Genomic DNA, 20,041 nt, shown 5'->3' with positions numbered 1-20,041 from the left:
AGTTAAACTTTTCTCTTTAAACCGAATTGAGGAAATGGATCTAAAAGGGGTAAAATTCTGACTTATGAAAAATGAACTTTTTAAATTCGATGTTTCGTCTAGGTTTATATGAAATTGATTCTTAGAATCACATGAATTACTCATCACTTGCCGAGATAGCTCAGTTGGGAGAGCGTCAGACTGAAGATCTGAAGGTCCCTGGTTCAATACTGAAGAGCTAACGGAGCTCTGAATAATCCCGGGTCTCGGCATTTCCTTTTTTAAAATGATTTCTTTTGTGCTTTTGTTTTATTTTCGTGCTAAGTTTTTCCTGATGGCGTTTGACTTTTCAAAGAGTTTCTTTCCTGTGTGATTGTCAATTCATAATGACTTTCAAGTTAAAGAAATGTCCACAAACGCTATGGGTAAACCAGTTAAGCATTTTGACTTGATTACTTTACTCACGCAAAAATATTTACAAAAAATAGTTTTCAGTGATGTTTTAAACCTCTATCAGTATTACACACAGACAGAGCATGAGGAACCTTTAGGTTAGATTCCATGCTTCAATAAAAATTTGGAACTTAAAAGAGGGAAGGTATTCTTCGTGATGAGATTACGGTCAAGGAAGATCCCCCCAACTGCTGGGTAGGACACTTTTCACTTACGAACTTGGCAAGATGGCTCATCTTATCGACGAGTTCCCTGCAACTTAGGACATAGAACACCTGATCAAAACAGCACATACTGGAATCCTCAGACAGGAACTCGTCACCTTACCCCTTTTATTCCAAAGCTTACAGTTAATGCTTGATATCTTTTCAGGTATCGTATATTTTTCAATAAAGGTATTGATGAGTTCCCTGCAACTCAGTAGATAGAACAATTGATCAAACCAGCACAGATTGGAATCCTCAGGCAGGAACTTGTTATTTTTCCCCTTTTTCTTCCTTTCATAAAGTCAGTATTGTTATATCGTTAGTAAGTTAAACTTTTCCCTTTAAACTGAATAAACTGAAATTGAGGAAATGCATCTGCAAGAGGTAAAATGCTGAATTATTAAAAATGAACTTTTTAAATTCGATGTTTCGTTTAAGTATATGAATTTAATTGCGAATTTATCACTTGCCGAGATAGCTCAGTTGGGAGAGCGTCAGACTGAAGATCTGAAGGTCCCTGGTTCAATGCCGGAGAGCTTAATTGAGCTCTGAATAATCCCGGGTCTCGGCATATCCTTTTTCAAAATGATTTCATCTGTGTTTTTGCTTTAGTTTAACTTAGCTCGAAAGCTCTCCACTTGACGATTGCTCCGCAACTTAGTGAATAGAACAACTAACTGTATAAACCCAGCTAAGATTCGAATCAGGAACTTCTGATTTATCCTCCCCCCCTTTTTTTAAACGCACATGATACATGCTCGATATCTTCTCATGATAGTATATTTTCATTTCATTGATAGTATGTTAATCTTTTCCCTTAGAATTATGATAGAGGAAATGTATCAGAAAGGGATGAAATATTGACTCCAGTCGTCCAAGGTGAATGATGTTTCGTCTGGGAGTATTCCACATAAACAATATTAAAAAAAGCACCTTTCTATCTCATAATCAGCCGAGATAGCTCAGTTGGGAGAGCGTCAGAGGTCCCTGGTTAAATGCCGGAGAGCTTAATTGAGCTCTGAAAAAAAATTCCTTTGTGTTTTTGCTTTAGGTTCGCGCTAGATATATTAGCATAAGTAATGAAGTTATTGTTATCTTATTTTTAATTTTTATCCTTATATTTTTCGTTTTTTAACAGGATCCCTTTGATAACAGTACTCTTGCTCTTTAAGGCCATCCTGTATAAATATTCGTTTTATTGATAGTAAATTAAACTTCTCCCCTAAAACTGAACTTGAGGAGATGCCTCTGAAAGGGTAAAATGCTGATTCGTCAAAGATGAACTTTCCAAATTCCCGGGTCTCGGCATTTTATTTTTCTAAATTTTATTCATGCTTTTTCTTCAGTTTAACTTAGAAAGTTGGCTCACTTTCAAAACGAGATACCTCGAAGCTCAGTGCATAGAGCACCTGACTGCAAAAACCAGCCAACGTTTGAACAATTAAGCAGGAACTTGATATTTTTTTCTCATTTTCCTCCAATGCTCTCAGTGAAAGCGTATCTTTTCATGATAGAATATTTTTCAATATAACTAGTTCTATTACATTGTTAGTACGTTGAACTTTTCCGTTAAAACTGAAATTAGGGAGAGAGTCGGAAAGGGATAAAATGCTGACTCATCAAAGATGAACTTTTCAAATTCCATGCTTCGCGTGGCTGTAATCAGAACTATGTAACGTAACACATCATCCCATCACTATCAACGTTTGGTGTATATGAAATTGATTCTAAGAATCAGATGTTTTACTCATCACTTGCCGAGATAGCAGGTAATTTAGTGTTAACAACTAGGTTGAAAACGTAAATTAGCCACCGTAAAGGGTAAAAAAGCTGACGTTTCGAGCGTTAGTCCTTCGTCAGAGCGATTAGAGGAATTGTGGGTTGTGTGTGGATTTATATGTAGAAAGTGGAGCTACGCCATTTGTGGGAATATGGTGACGAGAAAACAGGAATAAATTAGTTGAATGAAAAGCGCTCGTTGATGCGGGGGGATTAAGGGTGCCGATTTGGAATATAAATTTTTGTTCTAGTGTTTTACGGCTTTCCGAACTGCCTAGATGTAAGGAAAGGCCGCAAACTGCCATATGCTGTTTAGAATGATAAGGAAGATTAAAGTGTCTAGCGACTGGTTTGGATGCGTCCTTGTCATTTCTTTCCACATCGCGAAGGTGTTCTCGGAATCGGTCACCCAGTCGTCTTCCTGTTTCGCCGATGTATAGCTTATTGCAATAAGTGCAAGTTATGCAGTAAATAACATTGGCGGAGGTACACGTAAAGTGATCAATGATCTTAATGGATCTTTTGGGTCCCGATATTTTCTCTACGTTATGAATGAAAGGACAAGTTTTGCATCGTGAGCGAGCGCATTTAAAAGTTCCAGATTGGTCATAGGTTTGAAATGAACTCCTGACTAAAAAGTTGCCTATGTTTTTGTCACGTTTGAATGAAATAAGTGGGGGTTGCGAAAAGATAGTGCCAGTCTCTGAATCGTTTTGGAGTAATTTAAAATTTTTAAGAATGATAGATTTAACTGCGTGGTTGTGAGGGTGAAATGTAAGAGTAAATGGAATGCGGTCAGTGTTCTCCTTCTCGGCCGTTTGTAGTGCTGCCTGTCGATCGATTTGTTGGGCACGGTGGTAGCCCGCTTGAACGACAGAAACAGGATAGCTGCGCTTATCGAAAAACTGGCACATTGCCTCTGATTTTTCGGAAAAATCAGAGTCGTCACTACATAAACGACGAAGTCTGAGAAACTGTGAAAAAGGTATGGAGTTCTTGACGTGTGATGGATGTTAGGATAAAGACAACAAGTAACTATGTGAATCTGTAGGTTTGTAGTAAACACTAGTACATAAGCCGTTGCCTTCAATTGAAATTTTGATGTCTAGAAAAGCCAAAGAAGTGTCGGAAATTTCCCTGGTATATCTAAGAGCCGGATGAAAGGAATTGACGGCGGTTATAAATTGAGTGAGCTCCTCCTTGGTAGAGGAGGTAGCGCCGATGCAATCGTCAATGTAGCGGCCGTAGAGTTGAGGTTTTGGGCCGTGGTATTGGCTAAAAAATTGATGTTCGATAAAACCTACAAAAAGATTGGCGTAGCTGGGTCCCATTTTAGTACCCATGGCCACGCCATTAGTTTGTTTGTAGTAGTTACCACCGAATGAAAAACAATTGAGTGTGAGTACTAGTTCGGCCAGACGGAGTAGTGTTTCAGAGCTAGGTTCCTTAACTGTGTGTAGATCAAAAAAATGTTTGAGGGCCCGGAGACCTTCGTCATTGGGAATGACAGTGTAAAGAGATGTTATATCCATGGTGAAAATAAGTTTGTTTTGGTCGAGGAAACTAAAGTCACGAAAAATTTCAAGTGCGTGTTGGCTGTCCTTAATGTAAGACGGTAGAGTTTTGACGATAGGTGCCATAATTTTGTCTAAATAGCTGGAAATAAGTTCAGTGGGACAACTGCAGGCAGAAACGATGGGTCGACCTGGGTTGTTAGGTTTGTGGATTTTAGGTAAAAAGTAAATACACGAAGTTCTAGGAGTAGTAATGATGAGATTTTTAGCAGTGGCCGGCAATTCTTGTTTAGCTGTAAGATCGTTAATCGTATTTTTGACAATGTTTTGGTTAATTAAAGTGAGGTCTTTGTCGACTTTGGCATAAAAGGAGGTGTCAGAAAGTTGCCGCAAAGCTTCTTTTTGATAGAGGTCGGCCCGCCAAACAACAACTACACCGCCTTTGTCGGCCGCCTTAATGACAATGTCTTTGCGTTTTTTTAGACTTTTCAGTGCCGACCACTCTTCCGAAGAAAGATTGGAAAATTTGGTGTTACGATTGAATTTAAGTTTGTTGATATCGTGGCGACATTTTTTGAGGAAAAAATCTAAAGATGAGAACTGGCCCTCTGGGGGAGTCCATTTAGACTTTCGAATCTGGAGTGTTTCGAAAGTATCTTTGTTCGAGGTGTTAGAATCATCCTCTTTGTCATGAAAAAAGGCTTTCAACCGAACGCGGCGAAGGAATTTTTCAACGTCTTGCTTAACTGAAAATTTGTCGGTTTTTTGTGATATGGGAACAAAATTTAAGCCCTTGCTGAGAACTGATTTTTCTGAATCGGAAAGTAGTAAATTTTCTGGAATGGTAACTACAGTTTTGAGGTTTTCAGGCGATGAGTCGTTAGTAGCTTGAGGGCCAATAAGTTGGTCGAGTTTTTGGGCCTTAATTTGGTGCAAATGCACTGGCACTATCTTTTCGCAACCCCCACTTATTTCATTCAAACGTGACAAAAACATAGGCAACTTTTTAGTCAGGAGTTCATTTCAAACCTATGACCAATCTGGAACTTTTAAATGCGCTCGCTCACGATGCAAAACTTGTCCTTTCATTCATAACGTAGAGAAAATATCGGGACCCAAAAGATCCATTAAGATCATTGATCACTTTACGTGTACCTCCGCCAATGTTATTTACTGCATAACTTGCACTTATTGCAATAAGTTATACATCGGCGAAACAGGAAGACGACTGGGTGACCGATTCCGAGAACACCTTCGCGATGTGGAAAGACGCTAGACGCTTTAATCTTCCTTATCATTCTAAACAGCATATGGCAGTTTGCAGCCTTTCCTTACATCTAGGCAGTTCGGAAAGCCGTAAAACACTAGAACAAAAATTCATATTCCAAATCGGCACCCTTAATCCGCCCGCATCAACGAGCGCTTTTCATTCAACTAATTTATTCCTGTTTTCTCGTCACCATATTCCCACCAATGGCGTAGCTCCACTTTCTACATATAAATCCACACACAACCCACAATTCCTCTAATCGCTCTGACGAAGGACTAACGCTCGAAACGTCAGCTTTTTTACCCTTTACGGTGGCTAATTTACGTTTTCAACCCAGTTGTTAACGCTAAATTACCTGCTATACTCTTCCACCGACGCAGCACCACAATTTCTTCAGAAACTTTTCCCTTTATTCACTTGCCGAGATAGCTCAGTTGGGAGAGCGTCAGACTGAAGATCTGAAGGTCCCTGGTTCAATACTGTAGAGCGTAACGGAGCTCTGAATAATCCCGGGTCTCGGCATTTCCTTTTTTAAAATGATTTCGTTTCCGCTTTTGTTTTATTTTCCAGCTAAATTTTTCCTGATGGCGTTTGACTTTTCAAAGAGTTTCTTTCCTGTGTGATTGTCAATTCATAATGGCTTGCAAGTTAAAGAAATGTCCACAAACGCTATGGGTGAACCAGTTAAGCATTTTGACTTGATTACTTTACTCCCGCAAAAATACTTACAAAAAATAGTTTTCAGTGATGTTTTAAACCTCTATCAATGTTATACACAGACAGAGCATGAGGAACCTTTAGGTTAGATTCCATGCTTCAATAAAAATTTGGAACTTAAAAGAGGAGAGGTATCCCTTGTGATGAGATTACGGTCAAGGAAGATCCCTTCAACTGCTGGGTAGGACACTTTTCACTTACGAACTTGGCAAGATGGCTCATCTTATCGACGAGTTCCCTACAACTCAGGACATAGAACACCTGATCAAAACAGCACATATTGGAATCCTCAGACAGGAACTCGTCACCTTACCCCTTTTATTCCAAAGCTTACAGTTAATGCTTGATATCTTTTCAGGTATCGTATATTTTTCAATAAAGGTATTGACGAGTTCCCTGTAACTCAGTAGATAGAACAATTGATCAAACCAGCACAGGTTGGAATCCTCAGGCGGGAACTTGTTATTTTTTCCCCTTTGTCTTCCTTTAATAAAGTCAGTATTGTTATATCGTTAGTAAGTTAAACTTTTCCCTTTAAACTGAATAAACTGAAATTGAGGAAATGCATCTGCAAGAGGTAAAATGCTGACTTATTAAAAATGAACTTTTTAAATTCGATGTTTCGTTTAAGTATATGAATTTAATTGCGAGTTCATCACTTTGCCGAGATAGCTCAGTTGGGAGAGCGTCAGACTGAAGATCTGAAGGTCCCTGGTTCAATGCCGGGAGCTTAATTGAGCTCTGAATAATCCCGGGTCTCGGCATATCCTTTTTCAAAATGATTTCATCTGTGTTTTTGCTTTAGTTTAACTTAGCTAGAAAGCTCTCCACTTGACGATTGCTCCGCAACTTAGTGAATAGAACAACTAACTGTATAAACCCAGCTAAGATTCGAATCAGGAACTTCTGATTTATCCTCCCCCCCTTTTTTTTAACGCACATGATACATGCTCGATATCTTCTCATGATAGTATATTTTCATTTCATTGATAGTATGTTAATCTTTTCCCTTAGAATTATGATAGAGGAAATGTATCAGAAAGGGATGAAATATTGACTCCAGTCGTCCAAGGTGAACGATGTTTCGTCTGGGAGTATTCCGCATAAACAATATTAAAAAAAGCACCTTTCTATCTCATAATCAGCCGAGATAGCTCAGTTGGGAGAGCGTCAGAGGTCCCTGGTTAAATGCCGGAGAGCTTAATTGAGCTCTGAAAAAAAATTCCTTTGTGTTTTTGCTTTAAGTTCGCGCTAGATATATTAGCATAAGTAATGAAGTCATTGTTATCTTATTTTTAATTTTTATCCTTATATTTTTCGTTTTTTAACAGGATCCCTTTGATAACAGTACTCTTGCTCTTTAAGGCCATCCTGTATAAATATTCGTTTTATTGATAGTAAATTAAACTTCTCCCCTAAAACTGAACTTGAGGAGATGCCTCTGAAAGGGTAAAATGCTGATTCGTCAAAGATGAACTTTCCAAATTCCCGGGTCCCGGCATTTCATTTTTCTAAATTTTATTCATGCTTTTTCTTCAGTTTAACTCAGAAAGTTGGCTCACTTTCAAAACGAGATACCTCGAAGCTCAGTGCATAGAGCACCTGACTGCAAAAACCAGCCGACGTTTGAACAATTAAGCAGGAGCTTGATATTTTTTTCTCATTTTCCTCCAATGCTCTCAGTGAAAGCGTGATATCTTTTCATGATAGAATATTTTTCAATATAACTAGTTCTATTACATTGTTAGTACGTTGAACTTTTCCGTTAAAACTGAAATTGAGGAAGAGAGCCGGAAAGGGATAAAATGCTGACTCATCAAAGATGAACTTTTCAAATTCCATGCTTCGCGTGGCTGTAATCAGAACTAATTGTCACCTATAACGTAACACATCATCCCATCACTTGCCGAGATAGCTCAGTTGGGAGAGCGTCAGACTGAAGATCTGAAGGTCCCTGATTCAATGCTAAAAAGCTAAATTGAGCTCTGAATAATCCCGGGTCTCGGCATTTCCTTTTTTAAAATGATTTCATGTGTGCTTTTGTTTTATTTTCGCGCTAGATTTTCCTGTTGTTAGTAAGTTAAACTTTTCCTTTTAAACTGAAATTGGGGAAATGCATCTTAAAGGGATAAAATTCTGACATCAAAAATGAACTTTTTAAATTCAATGTTTTGTCTAGGTGTATATGAAATCGATTCTAAGAATCACATATTTTACTCATTACTTGCCGAGATAGCTCAGTTGGGAGAGCGTCAGACTGAAGATCTGAAGGTCCCTGGTTCAATACTGAAGAGCGTAACGGAGCTCTGAATAATCCCGGGTCTCGGCATTTCCTTTTTTTAAATGATTTCTTTTGTGCTTTTGTTTTATTTTCGAGCTAGATTTTTCCTGATGGCGTTTGACTTTTCCATAGGGCAAAATGCTGTGACATTCATTAAATATTCATGATCACCGAAGCGCAAATACGCGCTCTGAAAAGCCCAAAATTAGAGAAGAAAGGGCCATAATTGGCCAAGTAGCGTTGATAAAACTTGCTTTCCTGATTTCAAGAAAAACCACGCACGGAATTTTGAAGAGGAATGTTGTATCAACAATTTAAGACTAAAATAAAGAAGATTGAACAAGTGGAAGGAGTATCCTTTTGCACTTGAAAATAAGGAAAATTGACCTTTTTTTGTATGGAGTCCGTTTTCCAAAGCAAATTTCTGAAAACTTTTACTGAATTTCGACAACCCACGCACGGTTTATGGAAAATTCATCTTTTCTCGTCAAGAATCTGCAAAAAGTTTACAAATTGGTCAACGGGAACCACTATCCTTTTCAGTTTGAAAACTGCTGGTTGAATTCGCGTTTAAAAATGGCGCGTCTTGAGCGTGCGAGCTATTGTTTTAAACCTTCGATTGAATAACAATGGTTACCAAGACTAAATAATAGACCATTCATAAAAACCATTCAGTTGTAAAATTATTCACTATTACCGCGAATTTTAAAAGTAAGTAAAGTAAAGCAGCTGGTTTATTCAAACAGCCGATCATATCGCGCAATGGATAAAGTCATGGAAAACGTCAGCGATCGGGAGCTCTTTTCAGAGCTCGTTGACAACCCGATCAATCCGTTACATGTACATATAGTGCCTCCATTTGTGAAAGAAAACAACCCGATGTTTTATCTTCAAATAAACGGAGAGGCTGCGTTCAAATGGCGAGATAGTTATGGTCAGCCCTGTAAAGTATTTAACTTACTCCAGCGAAGCATCTTGCCTCTTAGATACCAACTAATGGCATCCGCTGAAGAGCGGGTAGGAAAAGCGTTTAGCGAAAGCATCAGGCGATTTTGGCGGAAAATCCAAGCAATCAAGAACGGAAATAAGAGAAAACAACTGAAAGCAGAGACATGATTAACACTGGCCATAAAACCAGAAGAGTTTAAGCAAACTCCCAACGATGCGTTAGCGGATACGGTAAATGTGGAGGAAGAGGCACATGATCGTCTTCCTCGCGCGGCAACTATAAAATTCGCTTTGTTTCCGGCGTTGCGTTTCAAGTTCACTTTTTGCGAAACAAAACCTCCTTTTGACGAAACAAAACCTTAGCGAAACTTATAATTATGCGTCGGAGTCAAACTTTTGCGAAACAAACAACGCCGAGTTTATTCAAACGAAGGAAGAAACAAAAGCGGGTTGTGGTCCTTCAAACAAAGGGAGTAACAATAGCGCACTAAAGCCATTGTTCAGTTTGCCGCCACATTCAAGTTAATGAGCATTGCCGCGCGTTCATAGCAACCAATAAAAAAGCTTCTTTCTGGGCTCCATGAATAGTAATAAGCGTTAGGACAGACCTATGCGTCTTCTTGAACTGTAAGTAAATGTCACAAGAACAATAGCCATTCTACGCTATGAAAGAGTTTCTTTCCTGTGTGATTGTCAATTCTTAATGACTTGCAAGTTAAAGAAATGTCCACAAACGCTATGGGTAAACCAGTTAAGCATTTTGACTTGATTACTTTACTCCCGCAAAAATACTTACAAAAAATAGTTTTCAGTGATGTTTTGAACCTCTATCAGTATTACACACAGACAGAGCCTAGGGAACCTTTAGGTTAGATTTAATGCTTCAATAAAAATTTGGAACTTAAAAGAGGGAAGGTGTTCTTCGTGATGAGATAGTACCGTAAGGAAGATCCCCCTACTGCTGAGTAGGACATTTATCACTTACGAACTTGGCAAGATGGCTCATCTTATCGACGAGTTCCCTGCAACTCAGGACATAGAACACCTGATCAAAACAGCACATACTGGAATCCTCAGACAGGAACTCGTCACCTTACCCCTTTTCTTCCAACGCTCACAGTTAATGCTTGATATCTTTTCAGTTATCGTATATTTTTCAATAAAGGTATTGACGAGTTCCCTGCAACTCAGTACATAGAACACCTGATCAAACTAGCACAGATTGGAATCCTCAGGCAGGAACTTGTTATTTTTTCCCCTTTGTCTTCCTTAATAAAGTCAGTATTATATATTACATATATTATATCGTTAGTAAGTTAAACTTTTCCCTTTAAAACTGAAATTGATATCTTTTCATGATAGAATATTTTTCAATATAACTAGTTCTATTACATTGTTAGTACGTTGAACTTTTCCGTTAAAACTGAAATTGAGGAAGAGAGTCGGAAAGAGATAAAATGCTGACTCATCAAAGATGAACTTTTCAAATTCCATGCTTCGCGTGGCTGTAATCTGAACTAATTGTCACCTATAACGTAACACATCATCCCATGACTTGCCAAGATAGCTCAGTTGGGAGAGCATCAGACTGAAGATCTGAAGGTCCCTGGTTCAATGCTAAAAAGCTAAATTGAATTCTGAATATCCCGGGTCTCGGCATTTCCTTTTTAAAATGATTTCATGTGTGCTTTTGTTTTATTTTCGCGCTAGATTTTCCTGTTGTTTATTAAGTTAAACTTTTCCTTTTAAACTGAAATTGAGGAAATGCATCTTAAAGGGATAAAATTCTGACATCAAAAATGAACTTTTTAAATTCAATGTTTCGTCTAGGTGTATATGAATGCGATTCTAAGAATCACATTACTTATCACTTGCCGAGATAGCTCAGTTGGGAGAGCGTCAGACTGAAGATCTGAAGGTCCCTGGTTCAATACTGAAGAGCTAACGGAGCTCTGAATAATCCCGGGTCTCGGCATTTCCTGTTTTAAAATGATTTCTTTTGTGCTTTTGTTTTATTTTCGAGCTAGATTGTTCCTGATGGCGTTTGACTTTTCAAAGAGTTTCTTTCCTGTTTGATTGTCAATTCATAATGACTTGCAAGTTAAGGAAATGTCCACAAACGCTATGGGTAAACCAGTTAAGCATTTTGACTTGATTACTTTACTCCCGCAAAAATACTTACAAAAAATAGTTTTCAGTGATGTTTTGAACCTCTATCAGTATTACACACAGACAGAGCCTAGGGAACCTTTAGGTTAGATTCCATGCTTCAATAAAAATTTGGAACTTAAAAGAGGGAAGGTATCCTTCGTAATGAGATAGTGCTGTCAAGGAAGATCCCCCTACTGCTGAGTAGGACACTTATCACTTACGAACTTGGCAAGACGGGCTCATCTTATCGACCAGTTCCCTACAACTCAGGACATAGAACACCTGATCAAAACAGCACATATTGGAATCCTCAGACAGGAACTCGTCACCTTACCCCTTTTATTCCAAAGCTTACAGTTAATGCTTGATATCTTTTTAGGTATCGTATATTTTTCAATAAAGGTATTGACGAGTTCCCTGTAACTCAGTACATAGAACACCTGATCAAACTAGCACAGGTTGGAATCCTCAGGCAGGAACTTGTTATTTTTCTCCTTTTTCTTCCTTTAATAAAGTCAGTATTATAACATCGTTAGTAAGTTAAACTTTTCCCTTTAAAACTGAAATTGAGGAAATGCATCTGCAAGGGGTAAAATGCTGACTTATCAAAAATGAACTTTTTAAATTCGATGTTCAGTCTAAGTATATGAATTTAATTGTAAGAATCAAAATTATAGTTCATCACTTGCCGAGATAGCTCAGTTGGGAGAGCGTCAGACTGAAGATCTGAAGGTCCCTGGTTCAATGCCGGAGAGCTTAATTGAGCTCTGAATAATCCCGGGTCTCGGCATTTCCCTTTTTTTTTTTTTTTGCTTTAGTTTAACTTATCTAGAAAGCTCTCCACTTGATGATTTCTCCGCAACTCAGTGAATAGAACAACTGACTGCATAAACCCAGCTAAGATTCGAATCAGGAACTTCTGATTTATCCTCCCCCCCCCCTTTTTCTTTTAAACGCACATGATACATGCTCGATATCTTCTCATGATAGTATATTTTCATTTCATTGATAGTATGTTAATCTTCTCCCTTGACTCCAGTCTTCCAAGGTGAACTATGTTTCGTCTGGGAGTATTCCGCATAAACAATCTGAAAAAAAGCACCATTAGCCGAGATAGCTCAGTTGGGAGAGCGTCAGTCTGAAGATCTGAAGGTCCCTGGTTCAATGCCGGAGAGCTTAATTGAGCTCTGAATTATCCCGGGTCTCGGCAGTTCCTTTTTTAAAATGTATGATAAATGCGTCAAACTTTAAAAATATCTTCTGAACCAGCCACTGAGTTTTTATGTATTTGTTATGTAGAAAGACCTTCTTCAGCCAACAATTGATGTAACACAGGACCATAGGAAATCATTCTTTAGGTTCGCGCTTGTTATATTAGCAAAAGTAACGAAGTCCTTTTTAACCTAAAATTAAATATTTTATCCTTATATTTTTCGTTTTTAAACAGGACCCCTTTGATAACAGTACTCTTGCACTGTAGGGCTATCCTGAAGAAATATTCGTTTTATTATAATTATTATTATGCAAGCGTTCGCAAATACTTTTGTTATCCACTGATTAACACGTGAAATAGCTTTATTTCTCCAGGGGGTTTCTTGTACATTCCCATAAAGCGTGCGAATAAAACTCGTAGTATGTTTGAGACGTTGTCATCAGTGATTGGTTTGTTCGTTCATTCCATATTCATGACCACTTTCGTTAGTTTTGTCAAACCATACAGGTTGCGGACGGGTTAGGTTGTGTTTCTGTGAGCTCAGTTTACACAAGGAACGTGCATGAATCATGTGGACTGAAGCTTGAAAGATGTCTTAAGGTGAGCATTACTCTTGGAAAATGGCAACTTTAATCTTAGTACCCTTTCTAAAGGAGGCCTAAGTTTCTGAACACGTGCGCTTTCGGTTCGCTTCGCTTCACTGATGTTTCATACATCTGTAATTTGTTCCTAACTACAAGAAAACTAAAGCTAGTCTTGAGATACAACTACTACCGAGTTGTATATTGATGGAACTCACTCACAGCTCGTTAATTTTTCATAAATTTAAACGACGGTAACACATGTGAAATTCACGTAAACGCGGTCACGTTCGTGAAATGTGGTAACTGCTCCTCTAAACGCGAAGAGGAACTGTGGAGAAACTTTTCGCAAATACGTTTGAGAGGAAACTCGTGGCGCGTTTAAAGTCCTGTTACATTAGGAGATTATCGTACTCATTATACTACACCTAGTCGTCTGTGTTTTATTTCATAGAAACTCACTGAGTATTTGTTTGCCAATTTCTAAATACAGATAGACAGAGGAACATGGAATACAGGGAAAGGACAAACTCGAATCAATGAATCTGAAAGATGCTCTGCAAAGATAAGAACTTTGAAGATAGTATAACACTTTTGTTACAGAATTGGTGGCTGCCAAATACCTAAATTTTTTAAGAACAGAGCTTTCATATCGGCTAAAAGAAATGTAACGACTAACTGTGATAGGATAGCGGACTCGAGTAGTGATTCCACAAAAAGTAAAATTTGACGGTTGGCAGTCACCAGTACGGGTGGATTTTTTAAGGTGGCATAGAAGAGCAAAAAATATTGCAAGAAGAGATTATCAAAATAATTCAAAGATTTTCAACTCTGTTCAAAGTACCGTTTTGCCTTAAAAGAGAGTTTAATTGTTCCAGCTTTCGAGAAGATTATATCCTGAAGACGTACGTTTCTAACCAGACAGTTCGTCTAATTGTTTTTTTAATACAATGGTCAGTGCCACCTTAAAAAATTCATACATTAATCCTTATTAGCCTTTTTTGCAATGGGCAAGAGAACAATGGCAACCAAAAAAGCACATTCGAAAAAAAGTTTATTGGCGGAAAGAAATAGCTTGTTTCAGCTACCCACAGCTTGCTTTGAAATGATAACGCTGTAGTTAAGCAGCCTAAATTCGTTACCCTTCCTTAAAAATGCATACCGCTAACATTCAGTTCATCGAAGAAGACGAAGAGAATGACACTTTTCTTTAAAAAGAAAAAGGCATAGAAAAGGTTTACAAAAACCGAGGCATAGAGACAGATCTATCCAATCACATTTAATATTGGGTTACAAACGATAAGACTCGCGAGACGAAAGTAACTAGCTTGCAACTAACCATGCAATTCGTCCTACACAAAATAACTTTAAGCGTAATGATTTTACAATGACGAAGAGATCGAGTGGTCTGACTGCCAAGCCCTCTTTCATCGGAGAGGTCGGCAGGGACCTCGATATGAGACCGGCTGAACGCAACAATCGCATTGCTGAACATAATCGACTTGCTGACTGTGACTATTATTAACATTTGTCCTACAATTTGGCTTTTTTTGAGTGACTTACTTTGCAAACTGAGATGAGATAGTTGTTGGCAAATGTCAACAAAATCAACCGCCTATAGACGAACTTACTCTCAAAATATACTCTGCAAAAAAAAAAAAAAAACAGAACGACCCACACTAACTAATCACAACTGACAAACGCCGCTGATTCTTCCATACATTGGCATCGCGCATTTATTGACCCGTAACTCGTTTGCACGGACCATGCTTTATACAGCAACTGTTCTGCGTAACTTCAGCGCTTAAATCTAATCATGGAAAAAAATACGTTTGATCGCTTTGGAAAATCATTACGGAAAACACTTTGCCTACGTTCTCTTGTTATTTTGCAAGTTTGATGCATTAAAACCTAAATGTCTGGTTCAGAGAATTCAGAGAAATTGCGATATAGATAAATACAAGAAACCACAAAATTTGTTTTGCATTAAATTCCTTCATCATGAACCAAGTCAAAACAAACATGAGTGTTTTTTCAATAGATTTCTGTCGACTCGAACTACGAAAGAAACATCAAGTCACAAAATCAGGAAGTATTTTTTTCACGCTCAAGGAAACCGTGACGTCCCTTCACAATTCAATTGCTATTTTTCAGTTTTTTAAAAGAGGAAATAGACAAGTTTCTTTCAAGCTCTCGGATGAGAAGTATGAAATGAAAACACGTTAAATTCAGTTCTCAAAAATATTTTAGGTTAAAGAAGTTTCGCCACAAATTCTGTTTGACTTTGTATTGACACCGAACTTGAAAGTTAGGAGAATCTGATTGCTTGTTTCGACTAATTTACATTGTTCACAGTGCTTACGAATTTTTTTTCTGATTGAATGAAATTCTTTAATGTTCGTCCAAAAAAAAAGGGGGAATTTCCAGTGAATTTTTGCAAGAAGGTGCCTTATGTTCTTTGTACATTTGCTTCAATCAAAACTGTCGAAAGACATTGTTTGCGGATTTCCGAATCGAGTTTGTTCTGTAAAGGCAGTTGAGAAGTTACTTTTTAGTACGATAAATGAGTCAAATTTTAAAAATATCCTCTGAACCAGCCACTGGGTTTTTATGTATTTGCTATGTAGAAAGACCTTCTTCAGCCAACAATTGATGTAACAAGGCACCATAGGAAATTTTGTCGACTAAAAATTCTGAACTGCTGAATTCATTGATGAAAAATAAAAGCCAACTTCAAAACCTCAATCTTAGAACAATGACTCGCGACTATACTTGGAGCCAAGCAATTATCTGAGCCTTTGCGACCAAAGGAAGAGAAGACTTACTTGGCCATAAAAAGAATATTTTGAAGATTCTTTAATGCTTGTCAATCAACTCGACAAAAACGTTTTCATTGTAATTTTGGAAATACACGTGACCTAACCAATTGTTAGTACTCTAACAACCAAAATGAGAAGGTGAAGCAAATTAAGTCGACAAGAAACGAATAATTTGTAGCTAATTTGGTTTAGTAACGAAATTTTGTTTCAAATATTGTTCAGTTTTGCGTCAAATGTGTCCTGTACAACAAGTAAACTATTTGATGGCTGAAAAAGGTCTTTAATTATCCTAACGACATGGCAAGCTTGAAGTATTTTGTAAGTGTTAAATAGATTGCCATGTTGCTTATCTTTAAAGTACAAATGTTTTTTCATCATCTTGTGCAAAAAAAAAAATTCAGAAACCAAAATTTTCATCACTGAAAGAAAAAAAGCCTTGCTCAGAAATAACCAGAATTTGTCAAATTTTTACTAGAAGTTAGAACGAAAGACTGCTTAACAATTTTTTCAAAAAACTATTTTTGCACAAGGTGATGTTCACATATCTTTTGGCGGAAAATTTCATGGGAAGCCATTTTGAATATTTATCGAAAATGTTGTCAGGGGGAAACTCTGTGCAAACTGATCCAAATTTTCCCGCCAAAAGTCTTAGTATATGTTTGAACGAATTTTTCTTGACACCTTTTTGATTATTTAATGAAGTCACTTAACTAATTGAGAAATCATAGAAGAGAAGATACTTGTGTTATTATTTATTGAGTGAAATATTTTAAGAAAGAAATAAAGATCACAATCAAAAAGTGGACAACATTCTTGAGTTTGTTGACTTACATTTATTAACAATGTAGAAATATAAATTGTAGCAATAAAAGTAGAAGTACTTATATTTTCCGGCGCATGCGTATTTTGGGCGCCTGTATTTTTTTAAGTTTTTTGGCGGGAAAATTGAAAATTTTAAACAGACCTTACTAACGGAAACGTTTTCCATCAAATAAAATGTACAGGTGACTGAGAAAATTTGAATTAGAATTGGTTGTTCTAAACATGTTTGTTTATGGACATCGAAAATAAATTGCTCAAAAAAAAGGTTTAAAAACATTTTGATCGAAAATCAATCCCTAAAAAAATTTATCTTCTACCTCTTCTTTAAACTTTTCTTTCGACTTGATAGCTCTTTGTCAAGCCTCCTGTGTTTTTGTTTTGTGCTTGTGCTTGACTTTGAGTTCAATTGTCGGTCATCTGTCTGTCATCAAATGTCTGCAAGAGCACGGAAAACACAAATTAACAAATGCATTTACCACAACAAGCTTTATATTTAATCAATTCATAAAAGATAAACCATTTTGTGCAAGCTTCAACTTTAGCAAACTAGTTATCACCTGCGAGATTTAACAGCTGGCAAATTCTCCCGCATCTTGCCAACAATAAAATATAAAATTGCTATCCATTTCATGCAGCATTGACTAGCCTTTCTACTAGACGATAAAAGGGAACCTTCACATGCAGATTGCTGTAAGCCCAGCTGAATTAAATGTTTTTTCTAGAAAGCTTTGGAAATTTCTTTGCATTTCACAAAAAGAAATGCACCATCCTTTCAAGAATTCCGACGCCTAATTATCATAATAGTAGGCAGCAACTAGGTGTTGTTCGTTCGTATATTTGCTGTTTTCTGCGCTTTGAGGTTGAAAAAACGGAAGCACTCAGATAATAATGTTCCTTGCCACTGTAGCCTCATGGGTTATAAAGTGATATTAGGATTCGTGTTCAGTCGACTCCTCGTGCAAAAACAACCAAGATGCAAATTATGTAGTGTCAGGAGCCTAGTGCAGAATTTATAGAGAGTTCCAGAATTTTAAAACATCTATGAAGCAATAGCCTTAAATATTTTTTATCAAAAATTGCATGGAAACCTGTTTGAACGTTAAAAGTTGTTACTGGGAACAGGCGCCCGCAAAAAACAAGAAAAGCATTATATCTTTAAAATAGGCTGCTTTGTTTTTCCTCTTAACTTATAGTAAATTAACACGATAATTTGAAACGGATTTTTATGTCAATCCGTGTGAATTTGGACATGTGCGACTCAAAAAAATATATTTGCATGAATTTCTACGAATCAAAGATGACACAAAAAATGACAAGCTTTGTTATATTGAGAGCCCAACCCACGAGATAAAAAATCGTAACAAAAATTCCTAATTAAAAAAATATTGACATGGTGGAAACTGGCGTATAATGTAACAAAAATAGCCGGGAAAATATTTTGCTTTTCTGACAGTAATTCTCCGTATTCTCAAGTTAGACACTTTCTTAACGTTGAGCGTCATACAGTCTAAATTGGAAAACTAATATATTACTTTTGCTTTGACGAAAAACATTTTTCATCACCAAGGCAAACTGCCATGGTGATGAAAGAGCTAATAAACCAGGTCTCCGTCGCATTCTTGTTTTTCTTTTATTACAGATATTTTGGCCTTTTTCAGTTTAAGTGGCAGATCTTAAAGTTATATCGTTCCCAAGACTTCACGGCTCAGATAGTGATCTGCATGTTCTGTTACCCATTGTAGTAAGATAATAGTAAAATTAGATATTTATAGGTGCAAGTAACTCACCTCGCCAGAAAAAGTTATCTTTTATCCTCTCCCTTGTGGTTCTTTTCACCTTTATCTTCTATTACTGTATGATTTTTTCCTTCGTTCATTCTTGCCTGTGGCCAAAGCCTGTCTATTGAAAGAGGAAGGACAATTGAATATGTTGGAAATACAAGGACTTACATTAATCCAATTAAAACTCTTTACAGGTAAATGTATAATTTCCGACTGGAATTAAGAGGGATCAGGGTTGGTCAAAAAAGCTTTTTTTTTTTCCCTAAACACCAATTCTTTGATTTACTGATATCCCCAGAGGTCTCAGTCAATTTCCTTGAGACGGTTCTCGAAAAAATGCCTAATTATTCTTGAACCTGTTTTGACCTTATAAGTTGCCACAACAATATTACAGGCTCTTGGCACTCAAATTTTAGCTTCTTTGTGCTTGTAATGCATAAGTCAAATTAAGACTCCAGGTTTGTAATATTATGTACTATCAATCTGCATGTCAAGACATCTTTGTGCAAACATTTGCAAACATCTCTGCAACGAGATCAGAGTCACCTAACTCTTCAAATGATAATTGAGCAACCTAATGGCAAGAGCTTTGGAGTAACGATGCTAACTTGAAACAAGCACCAAGCTTTAACACAAGTCAGTCGATCAGTCAGTCAATCAGTCAGGCAGTCAGTTAGTCAAGCAGGCAGGCAGGCACCCGGGCAGGCAGGCAGGCAGGCAGGCAGGCAGGCAGGCAGGCAGGCAGGCAGGCAGGCAGGCAGGCAGGCAGTCAGTCAGTCAGTCAGTCAGTCAGTCATTCAATCAGTCAGTTAGTCAGTTAGTCAGTCAGACAGGCAGGCAGGTAGGCAGTCAGTCAATTAGGCAGTTAGAAAGTCAGTCAGTCAGTCAGTCAGGTAGTCAGTTAATCAGTTAGTCAGTCAGACAGGCAGGCAGGCAAGCAGTCAATCAGTCAGTTAGTCAGGCAATCAGGCAGTCAGACAGTCAGTCAGGGAATCGGTCAGTCAGTGAATCAGTCAGTTAGTCAGTGAATCAGTGAATCAGTCAGTCAGCTGGGCAGTCAGTCGGTCCGCCAGTGAATCAGTTAATCAGTCGGTCAGTCAGTTAGTAAATCAGTTCATTAGTCAATCAATCAGTCAGTCGGTCAGTCAATCACTATCATCAACTCTGTCATTACCCTTAACAATCGTACAAAATCATAAAAGACGGCATTTACCAACTTTGACGACTAACATGCCAAACCTCAGTTTTAAGAGACAAGGAAGTACAATGGCTTTAAGTTTAATTATGTAGAGGAGTGACTAAGGCCTCATTCTCGAAGAAGTAATTTCAGAAGTTCGTATAAATTGTACCTTAGCAAGCAGCCTTGTGCATTTAATTAACGCCGTTGAATTCGATAAATTCTGGATTCTAAGTTTGAAATCATCTTTTGCGCACCAGAAAACAAATAAGCAGAGACAATTGATATCTAATGATTACCTAAAATAGCATTTCAGCAAATGTTTGGGTGATTACAAGTTACCTCTCAAC

General features: G+C 37.5%; 10 non-coding genes across 10 annotated transcripts; all 10 read left to right on the top strand.

The window, feature by feature from the left end:
• The first annotated feature begins 149 nt into the window (after positions 1 to 149).
• Positions 150 to 251, top strand: Trnaf-gaa (transfer RNA phenylalanine (anticodon GAA)). The gene has a single exon. It is a non-coding gene; the product is annotated as a tRNA-Phe (tRNA).
• An 855-nt stretch (positions 252 to 1,106) lies between these two features.
• On the top strand, positions 1,107 to 1,209 carry Trnaf-gaa (transfer RNA phenylalanine (anticodon GAA)). The gene has a single exon. It is a non-coding gene; the product is annotated as a tRNA-Phe (tRNA).
• A 4,411-nt stretch (positions 1,210 to 5,620) lies between these two features.
• Trnaf-gaa (transfer RNA phenylalanine (anticodon GAA)) lies at positions 5,621 to 5,723 on the top strand. The gene has a single exon. It is a non-coding gene; the product is annotated as a tRNA-Phe (tRNA).
• Positions 5,724 to 6,580: 857 nt separating this feature from the next.
• Positions 6,581 to 6,682, top strand: Trnaf-gaa (transfer RNA phenylalanine (anticodon GAA)). The gene has a single exon. It is a non-coding gene; the product is annotated as a tRNA-Phe (tRNA).
• A 1,141-nt stretch (positions 6,683 to 7,823) lies between these two features.
• Positions 7,824 to 7,926, top strand: Trnaf-gaa (transfer RNA phenylalanine (anticodon GAA)). The gene has a single exon. It is a non-coding gene; the product is annotated as a tRNA-Phe (tRNA).
• A 218-nt stretch (positions 7,927 to 8,144) lies between these two features.
• On the top strand, positions 8,145 to 8,247 carry Trnaf-gaa (transfer RNA phenylalanine (anticodon GAA)). Its single transcript has one exon. It is a non-coding gene; the product is annotated as a tRNA-Phe (tRNA).
• Positions 8,248 to 10,704: 2,457 nt separating this feature from the next.
• On the top strand, positions 10,705 to 10,806 carry Trnaf-gaa (transfer RNA phenylalanine (anticodon GAA)). The gene has a single exon. It is a non-coding gene; the product is annotated as a tRNA-Phe (tRNA).
• Positions 10,807 to 11,020: 214 nt separating this feature from the next.
• Trnaf-gaa (transfer RNA phenylalanine (anticodon GAA)) lies at positions 11,021 to 11,122 on the top strand. Its single transcript has one exon. It is a non-coding gene; the product is annotated as a tRNA-Phe (tRNA).
• An 863-nt stretch (positions 11,123 to 11,985) lies between these two features.
• Positions 11,986 to 12,088, top strand: Trnaf-gaa (transfer RNA phenylalanine (anticodon GAA)). Its single transcript has one exon. It is a non-coding gene; the product is annotated as a tRNA-Phe (tRNA).
• Positions 12,089 to 12,405: 317 nt separating this feature from the next.
• On the top strand, positions 12,406 to 12,508 carry Trnaf-gaa (transfer RNA phenylalanine (anticodon GAA)). Its single transcript has one exon. It is a non-coding gene; the product is annotated as a tRNA-Phe (tRNA).
• The last annotated feature ends 7,533 nt before the right edge of the window (positions 12,509 to 20,041 follow it).

The sequence above is a fragment of the Pocillopora verrucosa genome, chromosome 2 (assembly GCF_036669915.1).
Source record: "Pocillopora verrucosa isolate sample1 chromosome 2, ASM3666991v2, whole genome shotgun sequence".
In the NCBI taxonomy this organism is placed as follows: domain Eukaryota; kingdom Metazoa; phylum Cnidaria; class Anthozoa; order Scleractinia; family Pocilloporidae; genus Pocillopora; species Pocillopora verrucosa.
Note: the sequence above shows the minus strand (reverse complement) of the source record. Positions and strands in the feature narration are given on the sequence as shown.